Genomic DNA, 6,572 nt, shown 5'->3' with positions numbered 1-6,572 from the left:
GCTGGCCGGGGGCGCCGCTGACGTGGGCCGCGCGGCGGCCAGGGCTGCGGGGCCTCCTGAGCTTGGCCAGCGCCGGTGCTTCAGGACGTGCACGTCGCGATCTGATGCTCTCGGGGGCATCTCGGGTCTCTCCCGCGTCCCGGGGCGACGGAGCTGCGTGCCCGCCACCTCTCGCTGGCATCCCTCGGCGAACCGGGCGTTCCGACGGCCTCCGGGCCTGCTGTGGCGCTTCCCGCCCGAGGCCGAGGCCGGCATCCGCGCGCCTCCTCGGGGACCCCGCCGCGCCCAGAGGAGCCCCGGCGCGCCTGGGGGCAGCGAAGCCAGCGGTCTCGACTCCCTGGGACTCCAGTGGAGTTTCCCCTCTCCGCCTAATTGGTTGAAGTTGCTGCTACAGTTGGACGGTAGTGGTGACTTAGAGCCCCCCTTTTCCCCTTGCCTTCTCCCCCCCCCCCCCCCCCCCGCGAACTGCGTTTCCCATTTTGTTGACGAGTAAATATTTATGTTGAAGGTTTCGTGCCCAGCGTACAGGACACTGTAGGGAGAAAATCAGATCCTTTTTTTTTTTTTTTTTTTTTTTTTTTGAGCTTTAGTCTGGATACTTTAGAACCTCACCTGCGGCTGAGGCTTCGAGAAGGCGGCTGGGAGGAGGAGGCCCAGCTCAGGATGCTTGGGATGGTCTCATAGTTATCCTTTAGGAAATACAATTCGGATAATTATAATCTTGATCATATGCAGAATTACAGTCAAGCTGTAAACTGCTCGAGGCACTGCATGATGCTACATGGATAGCTGGGCCGTGGCATTGTTGTCAGCACCCCTTTTATTTTCCATTCTTTCAGAGTTTTATTTGGCACAGATTGAGACCTTTTAAGTGCGCATGAATGGGCAGAACTTTTCTGATACATTGGTTGCTTTTGTAAACATTGCTTTTATTTGTGTGCTTCTATTGGAAGAAGAAAAGGCGAACGGTGCCTGTAGTAACTGGCTCTTAAGAGTCCACAAACTGTGCTAGTTTGATTCAGTGACTGGATTTGTTCGGATATTTTTGAGTAATGATGCTTGTGGTTCATGAATGCATTCTTTTCATTACTGAGTGAATTGAAGTCTAAGTCAGAATCCACATTTGTTCCTTGGCCTTGGGTGGGAAGGCAATAGAAGCGGCGATTGCCACAGCACATCCTCAGAGTTTTTCATGACTCCTGCTGTCTATTCTTTTTCATGGGGTTGTGTGTGAAGATGAGGGATGATGATGTGATTTCCATTTGCGGGAATGTCTGGAGTCTGATTCATCCTAAAGTTGGATATGGCAGAGATGCTTCTCAGAACAAGAAATATGTAAGAGTGTGAGGTTGGAACCGTACTTAGGCCAGTTAATTTGTTCCTGCCGTGGTCTGTGTAGCAGTTCCTGGAACAGAGCAGCACTTTGGACAGAGGCTTGTCCAGCTGTAGCTATGGTGGCAGTCCAGATTGCTTATGATCCTGTCCATGGAGATGGGGGTAGGGTGACGCAGTGTGGGACAAAAGATGTATGTGGGGCAGCGAGGAAGTGTTAGTTGAAGAACCTTGGTCAGTTATATAACAGTTTTGTTTCCGAGGGAGAAGCTAAGAACCAGCAGGGCAGGCTCAGCTGTCATTAGAGCCTTTGATGTCGGTTTGAATTCTAGTAGTAGTTATGCTCCTTTTATTTCCTTTTCCCAACCTCACATTATTTTTCAATCACCAGAAGCTTAGCCACAGTTGGGCTGAGACTTTAATGGCAATGCATTCGTTTCTACATCTTTCTTTTTCATCGTTTCTTTTGCTGTTATACCGAAGGTGTTTTTATTGTTGCTTTTTCCTCTCTGGATGACTTTTCATTTCTTAAGACAAGGTCTTGGGGATCCTAGGTTGGCCTCAGACTTGATATGTAGCTGTGGATGACCATCAAATTCTGATTCTCCTGTTTCCAATTAAATTTTAATTCTGGAATTAAAAGACATATCACTCAACACTTTTTTTTTTTTTTTTTTGGTGCTTCATGCATGCTTAGGCCAGCACTGTATCGACTGAGCTGCATCTCCATTGGATAATTTTTCCATCATAACTGACTGGGCATATTATTTGCATAGTATATATATAGACTCACTGTTGCCTATAGATGAATTTAATAAATGTCAGGGACTAGCAGATGTTTTCTTCATAAGACAGTAGAAAAGAAAACGACTAAACATAGTATCTTTAAAGGCTTAAGACTGGCATCCTTGAGAATTTTAAGGGTTTAACCAATGAACATGTAATCTGGTATCTACGGAAGTAGTCTAGAGGCAAGTGGACTTGAAGATAAGCCATGGCTGCAGTTCTGTTACTCAATAACTGTTCTAGTTATTTTTCTGTTGCTGTGATAAAACACGAATTAAAACCAACTTGGAGAGGAAAGGGCTTATTCTAGCTTACATTTATAGTCCATAACTGAGGGAAACCAGGGCAGGAACATGGAAACAGGGACTGAAGAAGAGAGTGGGAGGAATCCTGCTTACTGGCTTGTTCTTTTCCATGGCTTGTTTAGCTTCTTCCTTACACAACCCAGGACTACATGCCTGGGGGTGGCATCGTTTGTAGGTCATTAAATAGGAAAATGGTCTCACAGACATGCCTATAGGAACTTTTATGGAGGCAATTCCTCAATTGGAGTTCCCTATTGTCAGGCGATTTTAACTTGACAAAACAAAACTGACCAGCACAGTAGCTTAGTGGCATTGTACCTTCCTGGGGCACATTTGGCATTGCAGAACCATTTCTAAAAAATTTATAAAGTAGATGTGGGAAAGCTTGTATTAGCTTCCTTATATAGTTGGGTCAGGGGTAGAATTTTTGTGAAACACTTTGTAAAACCTGTTATGAGGAAGGAGGCACATTATTACATACAAACAGTGTTAAACAAAGTTCTATCCCACCTGGCAAATTGGCTAGGCAAATTGCTTTATTAATCTGATTTTTCTTGTTGTACAAGGGATTGGACCCAGGGATCATGCATGCTGGGCAAATAAATGTCCTGTCTTTGAGTTCCATCCCAGCCCTTGGCAAATATTTTAAAAGTGATTTAGAAAGTAGAGATAAAGAACAAGGAAGTCTTAGATTTCTTCTAGTTCTAAGCTTTTCTGACACTTATTCTTGAGGAGCATCCTATGCAAAAACTAACTTTGGACTTTTGAGACTTTTTAGTTATTCTCAGAAAGGTTAAGTGAGTTGAGACTTAGGGTTGCTTTACAGTATTCAAAACATTCAAGAATTTTACAAGTAAGAATTTGTAAGTCATACAGATATTTTGTAGGGTTAGATGTGTAATGGTAGAGTGCTTGCCTGCCAATTGAAGGACCACTGTTTGATATGTAGCACTCTTAAGAATCAAATATTGTGTTTTTTGTCTGCATTTCTGTGTGTGTATGTTCATGTGGGTGTACATGTGTGTTTGGCGGACAGAGGTCAGCCTTGGGTGTCATTCTATAGAAGCCATCCATCTTCTTTTTTGAGACAGGGCATCTAATTGGCTTTGAGCTTACCATGTAGACTAGGCTGACAAGTCAGTGAGTCCCAGAGATCTGTCTGCCGTTCTCCACCTTCCCAACTCTGGGATTGCACATGTAGGCCATCATGCTAGGTGTGTGTGTGTGTGTGTGTGTGTGTGTGTGTGTGCGCGCCTGTGCCTAAGAAAGTACTTTATAGAAAGTACTTACATGGAAAGTACTGTATTGACTGAGCAATTTCTCCAGCCTCTATGCATCATTTAGGTTGGAATTGGTATGGAGCTATAAGCCTGAATAACTCACGAACTAAGGGTGATTTAAAAATTTTTAAACTGGTCATGGTGGTGCACATTTTTAATCCCAGTGCTTGGGAAACAGAGGCATGCTGGATCTCTGAGTTCCAGGCTAGTCTGGTCTATAAAGCAAGTTCTGGGATAGCCAGGGCTATACAGAATTTCAAACCCCATCTGACCCTCCAGAAATTAAATGGTTGAAAAATTAAAAACATTATTGGGAACTGGGGCTGTCGCTCAGTGGTTCAATTGTAGATCCTTGGCCTACATTGTGTAAGGTCCTGGGATTGATCATAAGAGACTGTTTATTGAGATATGGTCACGTGCATTTATTTTACATGCTATTGATGGCCAACTTGGCATCCAATAGTAGAGCTGAATATTTGTAGAGGTAGTGTATCCAGCAAACCCTAAAATCTTTATTAACATCTAGTCTTTTGCAGAAGAAGTTTGTCAAGCCCTGATTTAGGACTTTTTTTTTTTTTTTTCCCCTACAAATAGCACAGGTGTTGTTTCCTGTCACAGCCTCATGAAGTTCTGACTGTGCTTTGGAGCCAGATATGCTTATGTCTAAATATCCACTGTGATAAGGTCCTGCATAAGCTCATATCTTGGTGGTTGGGTGCCTCTATTGTAACTAGGAAATGGTTTAGCTACTATCTATCTTAGGCTGCTGTCCTGGGATTAAGTGAATGGTGCTTATCAAATCTTGACACAATATTGAGTAAACAGTAAGCACTAAGTAAGTGAGCATGATAGCTGTAAATTCTTGTCTGAAATACTGTAATAGTTTTGAGCTCAGATTTTAGAGGTTTATTTTTGAGGGTTATGCTATGTAACACTGAAAATTTTATGGAGTTTATGGAATTTTATGGAGTTTTCTCTTTTACTGAAATTGTTAGTTTACTTAAAAGCTAACAATGAATAATTTGAGTATTTCCTATATAGTATGTATTTATTAAATATATATTAGATAATTAAAAGAAAGGCAGAAATGTGTCTGTTTTTCAGAGTCCAGCTTCTTGATAATTTCCTAGCAATGTCGTCAGGCTTACAAAGTAAATTTAAATATCACTTCTATTTTAGTTCTGCCTTTTTTTTTTTTTAAAGAAAGATGTGCGAGAAAGACTTGTTTTAACTAGGCCAGGGAAGTGTGTGCTCTCTACTCTAACTCTTAGGATCTGCAGCACTGCATTTGTAACACTCTCTTTGGACTTAAAATAATAAAAGTTATTATTTTTTATTATTATTTTATTGTTTAGCAACTTCGATATTAAACTGCTTTCTCAAGTGTTTGCCTTAAATTATTTTACAGTTCAGTAATAGGCTGTGCATCTCAAGTGCTCTGTTTATGGTTAATCCCAATGGAAGAGTGAGCAAACAGAAAAAAGCCATTGTTCTAACAGAATTAAGCAAAGTGGAATTGGGGTCACTGTGGCTCTTGCAGTTCTGCAAATTGTGTGATTGCCTGGCCTTGTGTGATCCTTAACTGCAGTGAGGTGAAGCAGGGGAGGTGGAGGAGGTGATTAGTCCCCATGCCGCTCTGGTGAAACAGTGGGTTGGAGCTCCGGGGAGGGGTCTTCCACAGTGGATAGTCCTCGGCACCTGCAACACTGGTGGGGAACAGTTGTAGCACTTGAAAGATGGAGAGGCCTCCTACGTGGTAACATTCTCTCTTCAGATAGAAGCCCAACAAGACTAGAGATTTCTTACCTGGTGGATGAAGGTTGAATAGAAATATTCCCTAAGGGACTAAAGTAGTAGGATCTGATAAAATAATTACACGTTCACAGTCTACATTGACAGGTGCTCTTCCTTGGCATTTAAAGGGACCCACTGTAGGGTAGGCAAAATGCAGTAGAAATAGGGTGTTTGGTTAAATTTCTCACATGAAAGATATGAATTAGAATATTCAGAGTGAATATAAGATTGTACTATCAGAAATAACTCAGTTATTTGGCCATTCTTTGGCTAGATTTTCTTCTTTTCTTAAAGATTTGTTTTTCATTTTTATTGATATGTATGTGTATGTCTCATTTGTGGGAGTCCCAGTGGTCAGAAGAGGGTGTTGTGTCTACTGTAGCTGGAAATAGAGGTGGTTATGATCCACCTGATGAGGTGTTGTGACCTGTTAACTAGGGTTCCCTGGAATAGCAGTGTGAACTTTTTTCTTTTTTCTTTCTTTTTTTTTTTAATATTTTTATTAATTACAGTTTATTCACTTTTTTTCCCCACCTGTAGCTCCCTCCCGCCTCCCTTCCCAATCTCACCCTTCCTCCCTCTTCTCCACCCATGCTCCTCCCCTAGTCCACTGAAAAGGGAGGTCCTCCTCTCCTTCCTTCTGATCCTAGTATATCAGGTCTCATCAGGACAGGCTGCATTGTCATCCTCTGTGGCCTGGTAAGGCTGCTTCCCCCTCAGGGGGAGGTGATCAAAGAGCAGGCCAATCAGTTTATGTCAGAGACAGTCCCTGTTCTCATTACTGTGGAACCCATTTGGACACTGAACTGCCATGGGCTACATCCATTCAAGGGTTCTAGGTTATCTCCATGAATGGTCCTTGGTTGGAGTATCAGTCTCAGAGAAGACCCCTGTGCCCAGATTTTTTGTTTCTGTTGCTCTCCTTGTGGAGCTCCTATCCTCTCCAGGTCTTACCCACTTCTTTCATAAGATTCCCTGCGCTCTGCCCAAAGTTTGGCTATAAGTCTCAGCGTCTGCTTTTGATACCCTGCTGGGTAGAGTCTTTCAGAGGCCCTCTGTGGTAGGCTCTTGTCCT

This window comes from Psammomys obesus, unplaced genomic scaffold (assembly GCF_907164565.1).
Source record: "Psammomys obesus unplaced genomic scaffold, mPsaObe1.curated_primary_1811, whole genome shotgun sequence".
NCBI lineage: Eukaryota > Metazoa > Chordata > Mammalia > Rodentia > Muridae > Psammomys > Psammomys obesus.
Note: the sequence above shows the minus strand (reverse complement) of the source record.